The sequence below is a fragment of the Mustela lutreola genome, chromosome 6 (assembly GCF_030435805.1).
Source record: "Mustela lutreola isolate mMusLut2 chromosome 6, mMusLut2.pri, whole genome shotgun sequence".
Lineage (NCBI taxonomy): Eukaryota > Metazoa > Chordata > Mammalia > Carnivora > Mustelidae > Mustela > Mustela lutreola.
In genome coordinates this window covers 149,889,819-149,910,687 of record NC_081295.1, presented here as the reverse complement: position 1 = coordinate 149,910,687, position 20,869 = coordinate 149,889,819, and the positions used below count along the sequence as shown (strand labels likewise).

Here is a 20,869-nt window from a genome sequence, read left to right as displayed (position 1 = left end):
CAGCGGAGAGCCTGCTTCTCTCTCTCTCTGCCTGACTCTCTGCCTACTTGTGATCTCTCTCTCTCTGTGTCAATTAAATAAATAAAATCTTTAAAACAAAACAAAACAAACCATCCTAGGATCCATGAAGCACCCACAGTCAGCCCTGTTTTCAAAAGTAGGGAAGATGTAGATGGTAAGTACATAAAGGTAGTCCTTTATATGGAACAAGAAAGGTATACAATCTGTAGTACATACAGTGGATGTGAGTGTGGTACTCTAGGTGCCTGGACAACCAGAGAGTTGTTACGTAGATTTCTTTGCTAAAAACTATCTAAAACCAATAAAAAATAATATATTTATTGGTACATTTATTGGTGGTTGTTTAAAGCAATTTTAGTGTTGAGTCTCAGTTAGTTTCTTAAAATTCATCTTAGAGCAGACATCTTAGAGCAGAGAGTAGAGGGAGTGTACTCTCCTCTACAGTAAAATAATGTTTGTGTTTGCTTTGTATTCATATTTTTCTTTGATATTTATTTAACTAATTTATAAGACCAATAAAGGACTATTGCCTCTACTATTTAGCACAACTATTTTCTTGTTTTATTTTACATAAGTGTTTTTCATTTCATTTTGTTCTAAATACAGAGGAATTTACCTGTTTTTCTGGCCAAGAATTACGATATAATTTACTCAAACACAGGTAACAGCTGAATTTCTATATTAACAGTCAGAAAGTGTTGTTTCAATAAAAAATTATATAAATTTAGTGGTTGTCAGGGAAGAACTGAAAATAACTCCATATCTGCATGTCAGCCGAATTCTATACTTGTTGTGCTTAAATGGATCTCATTTTCCCTGAAGTTCAGCAAATCAACAGAATTTTTTAAAATATTAAAGAAGAAAGAAAATTAGTTATATCTGTGTTATGGTAAATAAATATTGCAGATTAAAGTTACGCACATGTCTGTGTGTGGATATGAATGTGAATTTACACATGTAAATATGCACGTGTATATATGTTTCCCATGTTATTGAAAGGTATTTTTCCTCCTGCAAGCCTAACATTAGACATAAAACTTCCCATAACAGGCTGTATTGGTCAATGTGTCCCTGGAAGAAGGTGTTTTGTATCTCAGAGGTAGCATAAGCCCCATTAGATGTGGTGTTGCTATGGTAACTGCTCTCTCTTTTTTAATTGAATAGCATAGTAAGTAGTCTTATAAAACTCACCAACCCATAACTTTCTGGTGCCTCAAGGCAGCTTTAACTTAACCACCTTCTCTTTGTCTTTGTTTTTTTTTTTCAGGTTAAGGGATTCAGGTGTTTGGTTCTGCCTGTTTTATGAGTCTGATGTGCCTTGGTATTAAAATCATTGGGTTGTTGACCACAGATAATTTCCAAACAGGAGCTCAACGTAGTTATAAAATCAAGAGAAGAATACAACATTTCAGTTGCAGGAACAAAAGCAAACTTCTGCATAAGGCCTTGTCTGTAAAACTCAGACTGAATAAGGCCCAAGGATTTGATCTGATTTCACCAGAACTTATCTACACCTGGCAGCGTGCAAAGAAACCAGTCTAGAAACACAAGAGCCACAAAGAGTGTTGTGTTAAAATAAGTCTTCAGCAACAGGCTCACATATTTTAGATTAAACAGAAATTCTCCTAGGATCCAACAGTCTTATTTTCCTTTCTGGCTCAAACACACACCTCATAAAATATCTACGCTTTAGTGTAGAGATGTTGCATGGGGTCAAATAGAATATATTGTAACTCTCTCCCCACCCCCTTTCCCTCCTAGAGACAGTAATTCTTTCTGGTTATTTTGCTAGATATTTATGTTTAAACTGTTAGTAAATCTCTTTTAAAGGGAAAGTGAATATATGGGAATTGCTAGTGTTCTATAGGAAAATAGGGCTGTTAGAACTTGTTCTACTTGTGGAAGAGGGTAGCAAGGTATGACAAAAAGATCATTTTGATAATATTAATCTAGTGTCAGCAAATACTTCCTACTGAGTAGCATTACGATTTTTCAAAAAAAAAAAAAAAAAACCGAGTGGGTAAGAACAATCAGAGATACCTGTCTGTAAGTTGATACTGGGTATTGACCCTTCATACTATCAAAGAAACACAAAGTCTAGAGCTTAGAATTTACCTTGTCTAACTTCCCATGCAATTAGAGATTCTCTTTATAATATTAAAAAGTTAATTTGAAAACATGTTTCTCTCTAATCTCTCAGTACTCCTAAATTTTGATGCAACTCAAATATAGTTGATGACTGCTTGCTCAACTTCGCTAGCATCTTTTACAAGATGAATAATTTAGTTTATATTTAGGCAATGAATAAATACCATAGCAAAGTGGGTAATTATAACAGTTTTACTCTTTTCAGAGTGTTCCTCTGCAACTCAGAGAAATCCCAAAGAAAATAAAGGAACAGGAACAAGGAATTAAGTATACGAATGAAATGTACCTACAGTATCTTTGGAAGAAGCATACCCCGTTGAACTGAGGGTACAGAGATATCCAGGTGAGAGATATTGGGGACACTACTCCCTAGGTGCCTTTTGCTGCTAGTGTGGTGCTGAGTATGCAAAGAATTCCAGGCTCTAATCGCTCTTTACCCGCCATTTTTCAATGTTGTGTTTGCAGTGAGCATCCTTGAGGAATGCAATAATGTCTCCTTCTGAGACAAAGAGCAGTCTTGCTTACTGTGTACTATAAAACAGCAGGTTCCCAATATCAGTGTTCCCTGGCCATAAGGTAAAGCCATTGCAGGTGAAGCATCAAGCTGGGCTCTCTGTGTCACCCCTGTGGGACATGGCAGACAAGAGGGAAAGGATGTAAACATGCTGTTCTTTATGCTCCTTGCTTTGCTATATAAGTAATAAAGTCCTTTGTCTCTGATCCAGGAGTCTCGTGTCTTTTGGCAACATCTGCGAAACAGTAGCAGGCTTATTTATCAGCTTTTAAGTAGGATAAAATCCCCAACCAGATAGGAGGAAGTTGCTAAAATCATCCTTAGATCTTTTGGGGCATAGTATTAATATACCATCAAAACTATAACCTGGTTTTTGCCAGGAAAGAGAGCCATAGTTTAATTATTCTAAATCTGAAGCCATTACCTTGGTAGATGTTCTAAAAGCAAGTAAAACAATTTAAAGCACATACAAAAGGGTCAGGGAGGGCATTGCTTAAAGGTATATGGTGGTTATTTAACAAGATGAGGACTTCTTTTTTTTTTTTTTTTTCCGAGGCAGGAAACTTTTAGACTAACATTATTTTGCCCTACTATTTAGAACAGAATTTTAGACCTTTGATCACCTCTGTGTTTAAAGGGTATAAAATAATTTTAGTCTGTCATAACCAGAATCCTAGCATGTTTTATAGACTGTGTCACCTTTTAGCAGAAGTGGCATTGTGGTCCTTCCTAGCTTTCTTAGGCAACTAAGTTTTCAATGAAATACCTACTGCATCTTTCCACACATCTGTTAAGGCAAAAGTATTTGTATTCAGTTGGGTAACAGACTAACTGTACATGTGATCAGAGCAAACAGTCTGGAAGGTTCTGATGCTCTATGGCTATCAAATCCACAAGTAGGATAAATAATATCTATGAAGATAATCCAAAGAACATGAAGTCCATTTATTTCTCTAATCCATCTCTCTTTATCTCTCTAAACCATCATTTCTCAACTTTTTACTTTTTTAATTGCCCCCTCCTAGAGCCTTTTTTGGCACTCCCTCCCCCCATGCCTTCAACTGCTTCCCTGCCAAGCTTCAAGGGAAATACCAGAGGTACACTATATATTTGTACTATATATTTGCCTGTGTGCTACTGCCCTTGGAAGGCAGTATTACAGTGGCACAACCACTGTAATATCTAGGATTTTTTTGATTTCTGAGAACCAATCATTACCCCGGGGTGGATGGTTTTGCCACACTGAGAACTCCTATGCTAAACACTCCAAAATCTATCCCTGGACCCAGCCGTAGACTTCCCTGCCTACACTGTTAATAGGCTCTCTCAATGCCCCCTCCCTTTTAACTGCCTTGTACTTTGGGGTAATGGTTATATTTAGTGACGCTATAGAAAAATAGCACATGAAACTACTTAAGTCTACTAAGAGATTCGTCACTGGGGGCACCGTAACGCAATGATTACAAGTGGCCTCTGGTTACCTGAATTTAGATCTTGATGTTAGACTTCCTAGCTCTGTAGAGCTAGGCGTGTTGGTTAGCATCTCCGAGTCTCAGTTTGCTCGTGTGTCACATGAGGATCACAACAGTACTCACACCACAGGCCGTTTATACAAAATAAGGATAAGATGCATGTAAATTAGGTGACCAAGTAAAATCTTCAGAGTATTAGCTCTTACAGGCAGGCAGTTCTGCAGGGGCTTCTGCACAAAGAGGCTGAGAGTGTTCTCACGGGTCACACTTCCGAGAATAAAGGAGGAATTTTATGCTAGGAATAGATATTAAGAGTTGTGATTGACAGATTTCCTCCTTCTCACCATCCGATAGGAAGTTTCAAGTCCAATTTGTGTTCCTTTCCGTATCAAGTACACAGTAACTCATAGTATATAATTGACTCCCGATTCCAAATTATCCTCTTGCTCTTATTTTCCTTTCTTATTTAGCATGGATTTGGGGGTCATATAGATCTGGGTTGAGTCGTGTATCCATTACTCATTAGCTTGTTAACTTCAGGTGAATTCTTCTGCCTCCTTAATTTTCTTTGTTCTCATTCATAAGATGAGGTCAATACTGATACCTAACTAATAAGATTGTTCAGAGGAAAGTACATGGCACCTAATGAGTGACAAGAATTCAATTATTCTTATTCATTTACTTTTATGATTTATATTATCTTGCCATATTTTTTATATCTGTATAAATCATATTTTTCCAGTAAGATGAATAAAAATAAACCCAGAACATTGCTGCTGTGATTTGAAGGTTTGTGACCCCCAAAATTTGTATGTGAAATCCTAATGCCGTGCGATGGTATCAGGAGGTGGGGCTTTGGGAGGCGGTGGGAGGTGCTTAAATCCTGAGGGCAGAGCCTTCAGGATCGGAAGTAGGGCTCTTAGGAGAGAGAGCCCACAGCGCTCCTGAGCCCCCTCTACTATGTGAAAATACAATGACAAGTCTGAAACTCAGAAAAGGATCCTCTCTCAACGGGGCTAGCACTCTGTTCTTGACATTCTAGCCGCCAGAACTGTGAGAATTAAATTCCTTTTTATAAGCCACCCAGTCTGTGAAACCATGTTACAGCATCCTGACTGGACTATGCAATGACCACAGTGCTCCTCTGCGGGGGTTTAAGGTCTTGGATATTTCCTCACACCATCACTAGAGTCCCCTTGACTGAGAAGCGAGCAATGATGTTGACCCAATACCTTTCCAGTCATCATTGCAGACTTTTATGTTCAAGTCCCCAGCTGTGACATTGACCTACGACCCGTGGATGATTGAGAATGAAAGTTTGCCCAGGTGATGTTTAGTAGGTCAAACCCTAGAACTAAATTTAGATACTAGACACTGGGCCTGAAGATCAGCGCAGTTTTGCTTGTGATACCAGGCAAAGCAAGCCAAGCATCTTCATGCCTGTGTCCCCCATCTGCTAATTGACATAGTTGTCTTTTCTTATTGGCTTCCATCTCAGGGCTTGTCCTAACATCTGTAAAAACCCTCAGCCTCGATTAAAGGATTAAAGTATAGCTTCTTGCTGTGTGCCCCTGAATACCTTGCTTTACCTCCTAGGTTTCTCATCTATAAAATGGAGAAAAAGATATTCAGAGATCTGTGAAAATGATGTATGTAAACTTACATATAAATATGGAAATCATTGTGCCTAGCCTATAGTAGATACTCTGTAAATGTAAACTTGACTCATTTCCGTTTTCTTAGTGGGAGAGTCAGGGTTTTAGACTGACCCTCAAGTTAAGAATAGAAAAAAAAGAATTTATTTCCCCAAGTGTCTATAATACATTCATTTAGCCTGTAAAATAGACCTCAATACAAAGCCTAAAGGCAAAGTGCTCTGCCCACAACTGTTCCTTGTTCATCTCTTTTCAGAGAAGTTTGGCTGTGCATGGGTAAAACTGATGAGAATAGGCATGAATGAAGGAGGGGGAGAGAAAGGAAAAGTAGGTACTTGATATTTTTCCTCCATCTTGATAGTGGTGCCATGGGGGATGTCTTCTCTGAGACTCTGCAGTAGGCAGAATTCTAAGATGATCCCCAAGAATCCACATCCTTCTCTCCGCTGTGACAGGACCCCTGGAATATGACAGGACATCTCTCCCACTAAGTCGCATGACAAAAGGGGTTTGGGAAATGCAATTTTGGTTAGTAATGTGTGACTTTGAGTTAACCAAAAAGGAGATTATTTGAGTAAGTCTGATGCAATCACATGAGCTCTTTAAATCTGTATTTAAGGACGCCTGGGTGGCTCAGTCAGTTAAGCCGCTGTCTTCGGCTCAGGTCATGGTCCTAGGGTCCTGGAATCGAGTCCTGCATCGGGTTCTCTGCTCAGCAGGGAGCCTGCTTCCCCCTCTGTCTCTGTCTGCCTCTCTGCCTACTTGTGATCTCTGTCTGTCAAAGAAATAAATAAAATATTTTAAAAAACCCCTGTATTTAGAGGATGAAGATAAACAAGGTCAAAGAGCTGAAGCATGAGAGGCTTTGACTTGTCCCCACTAGCTTGAATATGGAGGGGGCCATTTGGCAAGGAACGTGGGTAGATCCTGAAAGTTGAGAGTGGCCCCAAGGCTGGCAGCCAGAAAAATAAGAGGCACCTCAGTCCCACAACTGCAAGAAACTGAATTCTGCCAATAACAAGAATGAGCTTGGAAGTGAATTTTTCCCCAGAGCCCCCAAGTGAGATCTCAGGGTTTGACTGATATTTTCATTTCAGACTTAAGAGATCCTAAGGAGAGAGACCAGCCATTCTCTGCCTGGACTCCTGACCTATAGAAACCGTGATATAAGAAATTTTTCTTGTTTTAAGGTGCTAGGTTTGTAGCAGTTTATTGAACAGCAATAGAAAACTAATGCATGTTGAGTGATACACCAGAGCTTACAGAGATACCCAAGGTAATACCTGGAAACAGCCAAGAGTCCTATCCCAAATATTTAAGCATTAGCTCAACTGCTATTCGACATTATCTTCTTGAGTTACCAGCAACCCAGAATTAGCCACCTCCCCCTACCTATAGCTTGGGAATGAGGTCCTGGAAGTCCTTCACTGGCATGGCCCCTAGTTCATCACTCAACATTCCAAGCTGCTCTGAAGTAATCAGTTCATATATTTGATTCTGTATCATTCATGACATGCTCATTTATTTCTTCCTGACTTTAAATATCCTTGCATTCCACTATTATTACTTAACTCCTACTAAATTCTAAGGTCCTGGGATGAAGACTTTTTAAAATCTCCAGTACCTATTAGTCTTTGCAAACTATGAAAGTATTGATTAAAGGAGTAAGATAGTGATGTAAGAAATCTTGCTTATCTTTCAAGTCCTATCTCAATCAATATGGCATTTTATGATCTAGCATTCTCCTGAAATATGAAAGGAAAAGGGAACATACTAATGGATGAACCACCAAGACAGTGCCAGAAGATACATCAAAAGCTGCCATAGAAGGGGAAATACCTTTTTTCTGGCAGAGAAGGGAGGGAGAACTTAAAAATTATGATTTCAGTATTCCCAGAAAAATTTGAGAAGCTATCTTATTCAGAATTAACCGGGACCAAAAAATCTAGAAACAGTTCTTGGAAATGATACATATGTTGTCAAAATAAAACATTGACTAGGATAACTTGGACACAAGTTAATAGTAAGTTTGCAAACTGAAAGATTCACAGACACTTATTCCTCCATTCACTCCTGTCTAAGAACATAGAGCACAACAACAAAAAGATTAAAAACATGTGAGGAAAGTATTAAGAGTTGTATCTATTAAAAATATGTTAAGGGGCACCTGGGTGGCTCAGTCAGTTGAGTGTATGACTCTTGATTTTAGCTCAGGTCATGATCTCAGGGTCATGAGATCAAGCCCTGAGTCAGCTTGCCCTTTTCCCTCTCTGCCTCTCTGTTTGCTCACTATCTCTTTCTCTGAAATAAATAAATAAAATCTTTTTAAAAATTAAAATATGTTAAGGAAAATGCCCAGAAACAAAGTAAAACACATTGTTGAAGATGTAACAGGAAATTTCTCTGAGGGAAAACAACAGTCACATCTTCAGATTCGAAAGGGGCTACCAAGTAACTATGTATTATTTTATTGTTCATTTATTCAACAAATAATTATTGAGCTCAGTTTATTCAGAATGTTGTGGATATGGAAGTGAATATTAAAAATAATTTTTTAAAAATTAAAAAATCTGTGGTAGGCAATATTTTAAAATGGCCTCCAAGTTTCCTACATTCTATATGACCTCCCATTGGTTATGGAAAGGGACCTAACATGGTGGTGGGTGTTATTTCTCTGCTAATTTACACTACATAGTAAAGGCAAAGAGATTTTGTAGATGTAATTAAGGTCCCTAAGCAGTTTGCCTTTGAGCTGTGTTATCCATCATAGGATAATTTCCTAGGTATGCCTCGTGAGCCCTTTAAAAGTAGTTTTAGAGGGTGCTGGGTGGCTCTGTCAAGCATCCAACTCTTGATTTCAGCTCAGGTCATGATCTCAGGGTCCTGCTGGGCTCCATGCTCAGTGCAGAGTCTGCTGGAACTTCTCCCTCTCCCTCTGTTCCTACTCACACATACTCTCTCTCTCAAATAAATACATAAAATCTTTTTTTTTTTTTTAAGTGGTTTTAGGACTTCCTTGAGCTTAGAGACTAGAAGGAACTCTTTCTGCTGCTGCCTTTGAGGAAGCGAACTGCCAAGAACTCAATAGCTTCAAGGAAATAAATTCCGCCAACAACCTGACCGACCATGGAAGTATCCTTCCTTAAGTCAGGCTTCCAGATAAGAATGCAGCCCAGCAAACACCTCGATTTTAGTCTTGTGAGACCCTGAGCAGAGGACTTCGTTATCTTTCATAGACTTCTGACCTACAGAAACTATGATATAATTAACAGGTGCTGCTTTAAACTCCTACATTTGTGGTAACTCTTAAACAGCAGCAGAAACCCAATACAAAATCTACATTAGGATGGAATTTCAGGACTGTAACGGTAAGGGAAAGTTCTGTAATTTTCAAAGGAAAATTTTAAAGTTCTAAAATCAGAGTAACTTTACAGTAACAACATGGTATTCTAGAAAACAATAGAACAATACCTTCCATGTTCGGAGGAAAAATGATTTGGAGCTAAACAATGAATAAAACAAGAGTGAAATAAATACATTTTCTGACATGCAAGGACATTGAAATTACTCTGTCCATATGGCATGGTTTTGAGAAAATCATAGAATATAGGATAAAAAGAATCAATTTGACTTTTACTCTTGAGATAGTCTCCTTAGAGGGGTACCTATGAAGATTTCCAGATGTGTCCCTTGGATCTGGAGCATCGAGTATTCTAACTCTGCTTATCTTTTCTTTTTACATTTTTATTGAGGTAAAATATACACTGATTAATGTGCATCAAATTCACTAATCTTCTATTTTGTATTTTCTATATTCTACTTTCTATCTTCTATTCACTAACCACTAAGATTTGAGGAAATTTACAGAAATATATATCCAGGTAATGACTACCAAGATCAAAATAGAGAACGTTTCCAGTCCCCCAGAAGGTGATTTTACCCTCAAAATGGCCACCCCTCCATTTCTATCCCCATCATTCGTTTTCTCAGGTCTGGCACTTCATCTAAATGCATTCCCACAATGTGTACTATTTTATGCCTGGTTTCTTTTGCTGTGACAGTCATTCTTATCATGGTCTCTGCCAGTAGTTCATTCTCTTTTCATGGTTGCATAATATTTAATAGATCATTTATATGCCACAACTGAGCCATTGTCCCTTCGGGTGTTTGAGTTGTTTTTTTTGGTTTTTGGCTATCATGATAAAAGCTGCTGTGGAAACCATAAGAGACTCTTAATCTCACAAAACAAACTGAGGGTTGTTGGGGGATAGTGGGGGTAGGGATAGGGTGGCTGGGTGATGGACATTGGGGAGGGTATATGATATGGTCAGTGCTGTGAATTGTGTAAGCTTGATGATTTACACACCTGTACCCCTGGGACAAATAATACATTATATGTCAATAAAAATAATTTTTAAAAAAAGCTGCTGTGGATATCTCCCCACAGTATTTTGGCTGTGGGCCCTCAGTGGAGTTTGGCCAAATACCTAGGAATGGATTTCTGGGTCACGGGATAGTAGATCTTTTTATTGCTTTTAATCATTTATGTTCAAGCTACAGGGAAAATATTGAAGGTTCATGTATAGTAATAAAGTAAAAGAAAATAACAAAATCTTGGTAATTTAAAAGCAAGGTTAAAAGTGCCAGAAGTCAATGGGAAAAAATAATACTCCAGCTCATTTACTCATATTCACCAACTGTAGTCAGAGTAAACTTTTCAAAAATTCTATTCTGATCATGGTCTGCCTCTGCTCCAAAGCATCTTCCCCTGGTTCTCCAGATAAAGGCAAAGCCCCTCAATAAAGCCTGCGAAGCTCTGCATGGCTGGCCTCTACTTACCTTTTCTATCTTATCTCTTGGCTCTTCTCCACTTTTTCCACTTAAGTCCCACTGGCTTCTCTCACATCATTCTTGCCATGACTTCTCTGTCTCAGGGCCTTTGCAAGAGCTGTTCCTCTTCCTGGAATGTTCTTGAGACCAGTTTCCACCTAGCTAAGTCCTATTCGTCCCTCAGATCTCTTACCAGAGGTAACCATTTCTGAGAAACCACCCCTCCTCTCCTTAATATAAGTTCTCATAACTCTGTGAACTTCTGGGCAGCACTTGTCATTGCAATTTATTTGTTTGTATTATTATTGATTGAGCTTTGCCTTTTTCATTAGGTGGCAATTTCCATAATGACAGAGTTTATGTCCATTTTTACTCAGCATTTTATCTAGTTTAGCAGTTGGTCAATGTAGGCACTCAATAAATACTTATCAAGCTGAAGAAAGAACCTTACATGGTGAAGAGAATTTTGAAATTGAAGAACCAATATCATTCACAATCATGAAGGCAATCATCTGAGGAACAGAAGATAATAATATAAATTTAAATAAGAGAGAGGAGAAGATTCTAATAAGTGAACTAAATTTCTCTTCTTTCTATAATGGAGTCAAAAGCCTACCACTTATAGAGATAATCAACAGAGGAACTAAAAGTTGAAGCATTTAAGTGTAACCATCTCTGGGAAACAAGGCTAAGGCTGGGGAATGGAGTTTGGGGAGATAGATTTTTACTCAAAAATTTTTAGCTTCTATTTTTAAAAAAGATTTATTTATTTACTTGAGAGAGAGAGTGTGTGTGTGTGTGTATGCATGACAAAGGGAGAGAGAGAGAATCTCAAGCAGACTCCCTACTGAGCATGGAACCTAATACAGGGCTTGATCCCAGGACCCCAAGATCACAACCTGAGCAGAAATCAAGAGTCAGATGCTTAACTGGCTGAACCACCCGAGTGCCCCCATTTTTACCCTTATTTTTGATTTGTTGTACTATAAAACATTTATTATAATAAATAACAGAAAGATGAAACCCAAGGTTACTATACATTGGAAACCTCTGGAAGACGGGGGAAGCTAAGTCTCCTATCTCCCCCTGTGTCAGGAGTTGGGTGTAGAGTAAGGCACCTGTGATTAGGTATTTGAGGTTGTTGACAAATTTCCCATGTCTGTGACAAATTCAAGTGTTCGGTAAGGTGAACCAATGAAACCATAAACTGATTTGAAGACTGTCAGGGGTAACAACAGGTTTTGGAATTTCTTAGAGCAAGATGTCCTTGTCCCTTGGAGCTAGTTAAGGCAATCAGGGATCAGGGCAAAATATCAGTGTCCTGGGTGGTTCTCACATTTGTTCCTGTGCTAGGTACAGGACAGGGGGTTGTAGTACGTAATCGAATTGGTCATAAAAAAAAAAATAATCGGTTACATCTCACAATGCAGGAATAGAAGAGAGGGAACAAAGTCTTACACATATTATAGGTTTCAAATAGAAAAGCTCAACAATGAAGTAGGAACAAATATTTTAAACCAAATTGGTAAATCAGAGCCGAGGATTAGGATTTTTCAGGAGAGAACTTGGCAGTGGGATATGGGGTCTTGCGGGCAGGGAAGTCCATATTAATTCTGATCCACAACTGACTTTCTTAGTAACCCTCTCAAAGGGTCAGGATCTTGTCTTCTGGGCTGTGCTGCTGAACACATCCACTCTACATGCCAACGTGTCCTCTAAACTTCAGTACAAACCAACTTTTAAAAAAACAAAAACCTTTATATTGCCCAGAACCAAAGATAGCCCCTCCCTCCTTGATTTCCCAAAGCACTTTTTCTCATCTTCTTGTGGCATTTAGCCCTTTATATCCTGCATTCTGGTTATACATGAGCATTTCTTACTTCCCTCATTTATCTAAGAGGTCAGGAGAATTAGGGATCCACATTCATCATGGGGACTGGCCTTGGACGTTACACATCACTGGTGAAAGAAGGCTTAAGAGCAAATCCGGTGCTACCTGAGGACCACAGATGACAAACTTTCCCCATCTCACTGATGTGTCGTATGCACTGGGCCTTACCAGTGTGCTCTGGTTAGCGTCGCAAAATTCAGAATGTGTATTGCTATATCATGCTAGGAAGTATATCCTATTATTTCCATTAGTACTATTCGGGGGAATGAAAATGTTTTCTATCAGTGCTGATAAGTCCTGCATATCTCTCTGTATCAGATGTTTGCATCAGGAAACCAGACGTTGATTTTTAATTAACAAGAACCGAGAAGATATGTGAATATATCTGCTATTAATAATAACAATGATTCACGCAGGCTGCGTGGTTTGAGCTACCTTCTTAGATTGTATCATTTAAGTCCTTATGAAGTTCTACCATTCTTCCACAAAGACAAACCGATGTTCTACATCCCCATTGTCTATAAACTTAAAATAACTAATGAAAATGTCTTAGAGGGAAGAAATAATAGCAAAATTCACATTACATTCAAAGTAAGCCATTTTCTGTGATTTTAAGTGAATGCAAAGAAATCCGTTCGAGTTGGGATTTCTGAGAAACAAAGAAGTGGGGTCTACTTCTGTTCCAGGGAATCCTGTTCTCCTCATCTCCCAAGGCCGTTATCTCCTTTGTGTTATTACGGATGAAATTGGTTGAAACATAAAACACACAATGGATATTTCATACTTGAATAATACCGAAGGTAATATATGCAGAAAAGTTTTTCCAAGGCATGTCTGAGTATATACTTTTGAATTTTACTGGAAAACATGTCATTCCGTTCAGAACTCTGAATTAAGATGCACTATTTTTTTGCTGAAGGCTATTTTAAATTAGGCTAATAAATTGCTACTCTCTGCCTTGTGTGATAATGCATTACATTATCTACTGATGTACATGTATTGTTTGACTCTAATGGTGTGGAAATTAAATGTTAGACATGGGCCAGATGTTCCTATAGATGAATATGAAGTATGACTCTGGCATAGTCATGTCTCATTGGAATGAAGAGGAAGGCACGATAACAAACCACAGGAACAGCCACCTCGAGAAACTTCCTCTGAAACTGGGCTCCCGCAAGAACTAACATCACGCGTGTCTCTGTCCTCTGAGTCCTGGTCTTTGAGGAGGGTTACAAATGTTGGTGGTATTTACACCTGTTTGTGGGGAAAGACGTCTCCCTGCCTAAAATGCAGAATAAAATAAAATCATGACTATGAAACTACCTGGAGGGGTGTCCACAGACAGTAAATATTTGTCATCTTTATTTGACAGAGAGGAGCAGCTTGGAATGTTTCCCCGGACTGTGCACCTCGACATGGCAGTGAGATTTCCACGGGTCATTCCCGGGCTCTGCGAAGAGTTCACAGCAGGGTAGGAGGGATGTGGAAGCTGGGGGAAGGGAAATGGTGAACAAATGGGCCTTATGGTGAATTTTAATGAAGATTCCCTGCTGGCTTTAGCCCCACTGGAAAAAAAAAAAAAAAAAAAGGCAAAAAGGGTAGAGAGAAGAAAAGAAGGAAAAGAAACCCATAATCTATTCAAGAGGCTAACTTACAAATGGGATCATAATTCCAACTGTAGAAACGTGGCAGGAACGTTAGGGGTCGGGGAGGACCAAGGATGTCTATTGTTGCTGCTTCTGCAGCCACTCCTCCGACTACGAATATGTAGATATATTTTTGAAAATCGTCAGACATGAATCCATTATATCATCTTACCATAAATCAGCCACCCACTTCGTGAGAAACGTTTGCCAGTCTGTGCTGAGGGTACGTTCCATGATATCCCAGAGGAACAGGGGAGAGAGACAAAGGTAACTCAGAGAAAGGCTGGGCCAGTGCTGGCAAGTATCCTCTTTTAAAAGAGCCTCTGAATTCCAAGAGGGATAAAAGATGAAAAATGTAACAAAGAGAGAAAATATATAAAATCTTTCAGGAGAGTTTTGAGCTGCAAGTGTTGCAGTCATGCTTTCCCCCTCACCGTCTTGGGGTTTGCTTGAAATACAGGATACTGAGGAATTCATTGCTTTGTGCCTAGAGGTTTTTGTCTGTGTGCTTCTCTCTATCTACCAAGATATTTTCTTTCTGATTTATATAGACTCCTTTTTTCTTTTTAATTTAGCATCATTTCTGATTTTTGGTCCAATCAACATTGATTTCTCAGGAGTAGCTTAACTCTTCTTTTTGGCCTTGTTTTTCCTTCTCTGCTATTTCTTTGTTGTGTCACTTAAAGAAAAAAAAAGGAGTGCTTGGAAACTCTTCCTTCTTACACATGAAGGTAAGGTCGTTTTTCTCTCGTATGAATTTTCTATGCAGATGAATGTCTTGCCCTTCTGGATCTCCTTTTCAAGCTAGACATGGACAGAAACCTATTGTTTCCTTGTTGTAAGGTAGTGTACTAATTATGTATTCAATATGTTCATAGTGTCATCGGTTCCAGACAAATTAATGAGTCCATTTCTACCTTCCAGAGTTATTAAGCTGCATGAAATGATGAGTAGAAGTCTGGAACCCTCATCTTTTGGATAAAATGCTTCTATTTCTCTAACTCCTGAAAGTTTTCACTATCATTGAAGCAAAATGGGTTCTCACAATCCCTGAAACAGACAAGCCTGTGGGGGAGTACCCTTTGATGGCCTGACATTGGCATTGTTGTGCTGAACAAGCTTCCTGGTCGTTATGTCACCAAAATAAATAAATAAATAAATAAAATTGAAAACCTCTATCTTAAGGTCAAACTGTCTTGCTTATTTCTTGTGTGTTAGAATATATTTTTAATCACGAGACATATTTAAATTTATATTTATGAGATATATTTAAATACAGTCACTGATTAAGTGGAGAAAAAAGGGGGAAATTAAGGAAAATTTACAAGGCAAGAGAGAAAACACGAATTTCTAATGGGCTTGCGCTTGGTTGGTCATTTCCTCTAGACTTAGGCTTCTTCAGCCTGGGCTAGCAAGTGGCTAGAATCAGGAAGAAGGGGAAAGGGAGGCCACTTTGGCCAAATTGAGTTCTACAAGAAGAGTCATCATAGAATCAAGACTAGTTCACCAGATATTTTATGGGGATTGGAGACCAAGCCTCTCACTAACTGACTTTGTTCTCTGGACATAGAGTTCCTTTGAGAAACAGACTGCCATGGCAGGATAGCAGAGGGGTCTGAGTTCTTGGTAATATTCAAATACTAATTATGGTAGAGCTAGAAGGGCATATAGGTAAAGAGTATGAATTTGGAAGTTAGGCAGGCTTGAAGTGAAATCACATCTTCACCACCAACTAGCTGTGTGGGAATGGACAGGTTACACTCAATTCCAAGCTCTATCATTTGTATGATAAATGTGATTATAGTGCCTACTGTGTAGGATTGTTATGTTGATTAAATGAGATAATACACAGAAAAATGTTCAGCTCAGTGCTTACGGCATACATCCTCAATACATGTTATCTGCTATCAATAGAGCATTAATAACCATCACAGTCATATTTGTAAAGGCTAGGCAGAGGGATTACTTTTAAGAGATCAGTCTGAGTCTAGTCGGAGACTGGCTGTTTGGGACAGTGAAATAAATTCCATTTTTTATTTTTCACATCAGATTTATTATGAATGACCCCCCTGTCAAATAGATTTGGCCTGTTCTATTTGGTGATTGGCACCATTTAATATGTTACTTCGGGTTTAGTCAAAACAGACTCTTAAGATATTTGGAAAATTAATTTTCACTTGTCAAGCATCTTGTAACCGGTCATTTTATCAACAGGATCAACAAATTCTATCAGGTGCTCAATCTCATAAATGTTAGAAGCCGTACAATAAATACGAGCACTTTTTCTAAATCATGGTGGATTGCAATCTTGAAGTCTTATTGGGGAATTGAGGCTAATGTGTATGAGATAGTACAAATGCAGAGATAAAAGCAATACTATGGACAACAACTTTGCCTTTAAGACCAATATGACCTATCGACTTAGGTCTTGTGGGTTGTGTTTTGTTGCTTTTTTTTTTTTTTAAGATTTTATTTATTTATTTGACAGTGAGAGATCACAAGTAGGCAGAGAGGCAGGTAGAGGGAGAGGGGGAAGCAGACTCCCACTGAGCAGAGAGCCCGATGCGGGGCTCGATCCCAGGACCCTGAGATCATGACCTGAGCCGAAGGCAGAGGCGTAACCTACTGAGCCACCCAGGCACCCCGTGACAGGATGTTCTTTATGTAGATTCTGGGTCTTCTACGATTGTTTCCTTGCTTACCATATTCTGCTTGCTTGAAATCGATTTGCCCAGAAATTGCTGGATTTAAGGTGTTTCTTTATGTTAACCTGGAATCTGCAATCTCAATTTGACCTTTGACATTGCCACTATTTTAAGGGCTTCTTTCGATATCCAGCCCATGCTTTACCCAGCCTCTGGTTGGAGACCTCCCATTTTGGCTTCGGTGTCCTTAATTTCACACTGCCCAACATGCTGTCGTGATATCTGTATTGTGTTTCACAGTGTAGCCAGTGTTTCCCATGTAATTGGTTTAAGTGTGTGATTAGGCGCTAAATTACGTAGCACATAATGTGTGGGTTGCAAGGTGCAAATAAGACAAATCAGTAAAAGGTTGAGGAAGACTTCATAAGATGGAGGAAACTGAACTGGGTGCTGAAGGTGGGGTATAATAGCATTTGTCTCTCATACCTTCTAACTTCATTCATTTTCTTTTGAAGATACTATATGAAGATACTCTTCTTTTAACACTGAAGGATACAAAATAATAGAGACAGTAATGATTCCCCCACTTTGAAATCTCCCCAATACAATTCTTTTTATATTTCTTCAGTCTTTTCTCAATGCATTTTTTTAAAGATTTTATTTATTTATTTGAGAGAGAGACAGTGAGAGAGAGCGTGAGTGAGGAGAAGATCAGAGGGAGAAGCTAGACTCCCCGTGGAGCTGGGAGCCTGATGTGGGACTTGATCCTGGGTCAAGACCTGAACCGAAGGCAGTCGTCCAACCAACTGAGCCACCCAGGCGTCCCTTCTCAATGCATTTTTATATGTAAACCTGAAGACGGATCAATATACATTTTAAAATGTGGGATTATACTCTACTCCATCTTGTAACTTCTTTCTACCAATAATTTGCCTTGATCAATTTTTTTTCATACAATATTTTCATGAGATATAATTCATGTATCATTAAATCACTCTCTTAAAATGTATAATTCTGGAACATCTGGCTGGCTGGTTCAGTTGGTAGAACATGCGACTCTTGACCTCCAGGTTGTAAGTTCAAGCTCCCCACGTTGCGTGTGGAACCTACTTAAAAATGTCAAGTTCAGGGGGGTGCCTGGGTGACTCAGTGGGTTAAAGCCTCTGCCTTCGGCTCAGGTTGTAATCTCAGGTTCCTGGGATCAAGCCCCACATCGGGCTCATGCTTAGCAGGGAGTCTGCTTCCCCCTCTCTCTCTGCCTGCCTCTCTGCCCACTTGTGATCTCTGTCTGTCAAATAAATAAATAAATAAAATCTTTTTTAAAATGTCAAGTTCAGTAGTTTCCAATATGTTCAAACAGTTGTACAACCATCAAGAATATTAATTCCAGAACATTTCATCACCCAAAAGATGTGCAAGATACTTTCCATTCTCCCCTTTCGCAATCTCTGGAAAACATCACTCTGCTTTGTGTTTCTACATATTTGCCTACTCTTGATATTTTACACAGACTAGAGTATGTAGCCTTATGTGTGTGCCTTTTCTCATGTAGCATGTTTTCAAGGTCCACCCATATTGCGTCAGGCATCGGTACTATATTTCTCTTTGTGGCTGAATAGTCCATTGCATGGTATTTACCAAATACCTTTACCATTTATCAACCAGCAATTTGGCTGTTTCCACTTTTTAGTGGTTATGAATAATGTTCATTCAATTTTGGTAGTTTGTGTCTTTCTAGGAGTGAGTATACTATTACTCATATACAAATTTTTCTGTAGATATATGCTTATATGTTTTAATTTATGTACATGAATCTTGAAATTGCTAGGTCATGAAGTAAAGTCCAATTTGAAGCATGGTGACAGGAGCTTGAGAAACTGCCAAACTGGCTGTGCCATTTTATAATCCCATTGGCAGTGTATGAAGATGTCAATAACTCCAGTCCTGTTTCTGATTGTAGCCATCCTTGTGGTATTTCATTATAGTGTGGGTTTGCATTTTCCTAATTACTACTGATGTTGAGCATATTTCATGTGTTCTGGACCCTTGTATACCTTCTTTGGATGAAAGTCTACTAAAATCATTTGCCCATTTAAAAAATTGGATTATTTTTCTTATTGTCGAGTTGTGTTCTATATCTATTTCTGAATATTAGACGCTAATGGGATATAGGATTTGCAAATATTTTCTCATGTGATATAGGCTGTGTCTTTTCATTTTCTTGATAATGTCCTATGAAGTACAAATTATTTCAAATTTCAATTATGTTCGATATCTACCTTTTCTTGTTACTTATACTATTGTTTTTGTTTTACTTGTACTTCCGATGTTATAGCAAGAAACCATTGCCTCATTCAAGGTCACAAAGTTTTTGTGCCTATGTTTTCTTCTAAGAGTCTACAGTTTCTGCTATTATATTTATGTTTTTGATCCATTTTGATTTAATATTTGTATATAGTATAAGGAATTTTAGAATCAGATTTTCAGTTGCTGCAAATAAATCATCTGAGATTTTGAAAGAGACTGTGTTGAATGTGTAAATCAGTTTGAGAAGTATTTTCATCTTAACAATATTAATTCTTCCAATTCATGATAGAGCATGTCCATCTTATATACATGCAGTAATAACTATTTTAGGTTCTCTCTTCCTTTAATTTCTCAGACTCTTATGCTTAACTGTATAACTGTCTCAGCTTCACGTCATGTGGAAGATATAATATTAAGCATCCCCCAAACTCTGTTTTACTGTCCTCTTCCTGCACAAACAGGAATATGGTGTTCCCACGTTCTCTTGCAGTTAGGACAGTCCTAACTGACTAGTCCTGGCCAATGGGCTATAAATAAAACTGAGGTTGCTTTTACCTTTAGATCAATGGAGGGAAAATACAAGGGTCAGTCCTCTGAGTTCTCTCTTTTTGACTTCAGTGATGGTTGGGATCATCTATTAAGATGGCATAATGACAAGATGGCGCCCGTCGGGCTCTGTGACCCGACAGCTTGAGAGCGGCTCCTTGAGAGTGGAGGAGATCGCTGACTTCATCGGACTTTGCTGCACTGTCACGGGGATTCCGGGTCAATCTGCCATCATAGCAGCAGGATAGATTTATCCTAACTAACAAGTATCCATTTACTTGCCCCAACCCACACCAGCCTTCACTTATTTTGTTTTCTTCTTCAACTTTTCCTAGACGATATTCTAACCCTGCAGCCGACAGATAGGTAGCGAGCTAAACAGTTAGCCTGGTGACTAAAAGATGTGGGAGTTAAAAAATATGAGTGGAAAAGGGCAGCAAAGTTTCTTCTGGAAGTTATAAATGAGGTAACTGCAAAGCCCGGTATCTCTGAATTGTCTCAGGAGGCTCTCTAAAGCTTATCCCCTTCATCCTTCGCTCAATAGTAGATCAGTCTTTTGTAACTCAGTCTTCACAGTGGTTTTCTATGGAATTTTAAAAATAATTTCAGTGATTTGGGTGCCTATGTAGGCTCAGTTGATTAAGCATCCAACTTTTGATCCCAGTTCAGGTCTTGATCTCAGGATTGTGAGTTCAAGCCTCACACTAAGCATGGAGCCTACTTAAAATAATAATAATGATAATGATAATGATAATAATCAAAATCATTTCAATGATTAATTTATAAATAAGTTTAAACTGATGCCATAATCATTTTAGGTGAGTATAGTCAACCTAAAACTAAATCTGACCACACCAAAACAAACAAAAATGAAAGCAATAAATTACAAAAAATGGACATTATTACTGTTAGCTTTTTAAACAGTCTCTCTATAGACACTGAAACGAAATATAGATAAATGAAGTGAAACTTATGTGGATGAAAGAGGAAAAGGCAAAAACAATTTTAAAGTAAAATGTTTGGATAAATGTTATCTACAAATAGCAGCTAGTAATTTTGACGTGAATTTAATGACCAAAAAAGCAATCGCAGAACTTTAGTTTTTTCATGTAAGAGGTAACACATTCTGAAAGACTCCGCTAAGTTTAAGGAAAAAAATTCTTAAAACCATCAATAAATTGCAGTTGGCATGGA

General features: G+C 38.4%; 1 long non-coding RNA gene across 1 annotated transcript in view; it reads left to right on the top strand.

Moving 5' to 3' along the window:
* The window catches only part of LOC131834793 (uncharacterized), a 164,136-nt gene extending 148,794 nt beyond the window's left edge, over positions 1–15,342 (top strand). The window contains exons 3-4 of the long non-coding RNA XR_009354943.1: positions 13,904–14,002; positions 15,102–15,342. This is a non-coding gene — a long non-coding RNA (uncharacterized LOC131834793). The remainder of the gene's footprint in view (positions 1–13,903; positions 14,003–15,101) is intronic.
* Positions 15,343–20,869: the final 5,527 nt, after the last annotated feature.